Raw genomic sequence first — 1,231 nt, forward strand, 5'->3', positions numbered from 1 at the left:
TTTCAAGAGCAAACGGTTCGCAATATTGGTACGTTATGTTGTCTGCAACATGACAGAATGAATGATTCATCGTTCCATCTTGAGCATCATGATGCAAACATGATGGCAATAACACATATATAATGATTTCCATCCGTTATTGTGTATATGTCATCAAGCTATAAAGTTTTTTAATTGTATCTCGTTGCTAACGAAGTGTTGACAATATGAAATTGTCACAAATCCCTCACAAATTGATGCTGTCACGTTGCAATCAATTTCTTGTTAATAGAAATATAATTCATATGAGTTCAACCCGACAAGCATATAATGCTGTCTCACCTTGTCCCGAGTTTGTCAAAATTAGTTGCATTATAACGACAAGCTGCTTGTTGGCAACATGGCAGCAAACTCACAGCATTTGGCTATCTGGGAATGTTGTAGAGACACTACAGAGACATTGCAATTGCAACATTTTGTCGAAATCAGAACAATGTAAAACATTGCAGAAATCTTATAAGAATAATTAAAAATATAATAAAATGTAATTTACTCTGTGTACGTGTGTGCACACACATACACAGAGAGAAAGGTTTCTTTAATTAGGTTTATGCTTTTTTTTAAATTTAATTTGTAATTGTTTTTTAAGTTTGAGAGATTCAATTCATTAAATAAAATCTTCACCTTGTGTCCGGGCGGCCGCGGCGCCTTTAGACGGTGTTCTTATTATTAACATTATTGCATTAATATTGTTACGTCCCTGGTCTTTCATCTCCTGAATATCATCCCTTGAGTGTCATCGTAGAGCTTCATCGTTAAGGGGGTTGTTTATTGACAACCGCCCCCCCCCCAGTAAAACAGGAACGTGGAATCCACGTTTCTTTCATGTGGACCAGCAACGTAGAATTCATGTAGACAATCGAGTGGATCATCCGCTTAAAAACGGTAGTCGGATCCACGTGGATGAGATCATCGATTCGACGTGGAATTTATGTGAAAGTTTCACGTCCCTTACAGAAAAAAGTACTAAAAGTACACAGTAATAAATTACTGGATTACTGGTAGTAATTTATTACACAGAACTACTGGTGCTTATTGTTAGTATTGAATTACTCACTCAAATACTAGAGGACACTGATTTCCGATATTTACCCGGCATAAAAAAAATTTATTTTTATTGAAATTTTATTACTATTTTATAACTAAATTTGTTTCTTAAGATGCAGTCTATGATTATAAATATATTCTCGAG

At 34.9% G+C, this 1,231-nt stretch overlaps 1 protein-coding gene across 3 annotated transcripts in view; it reads left to right on the forward strand.

Annotated features, from left to right (window-relative positions):
• The window catches only part of LOC143899750 (putative inorganic phosphate cotransporter), a 13,403-nt gene extending 12,691 nt beyond the window's left edge, over window positions 1-712 (forward strand). For all 3 annotated transcript variants that reach the window (XM_077410276.1, XM_077410277.1, XM_077410278.1), the window contains exon 7: window positions 1-712. This exon is cut by the window's left edge and continues 1,058 nt beyond it. The gene's annotated coding sequence lies outside the window, so the exon portion shown is untranslated.
• The last annotated feature ends 519 nt before the right edge of the window (window positions 713-1,231 follow it).

Source organism: Temnothorax americanus, unplaced genomic scaffold (assembly GCF_048541705.1).
Source record: "Temnothorax americanus isolate GAGA-0224 unplaced genomic scaffold, ASM4854170v1 Scaffold289, whole genome shotgun sequence".
Taxonomy (NCBI): domain Eukaryota; kingdom Metazoa; phylum Arthropoda; class Insecta; order Hymenoptera; family Formicidae; genus Temnothorax; species Temnothorax americanus.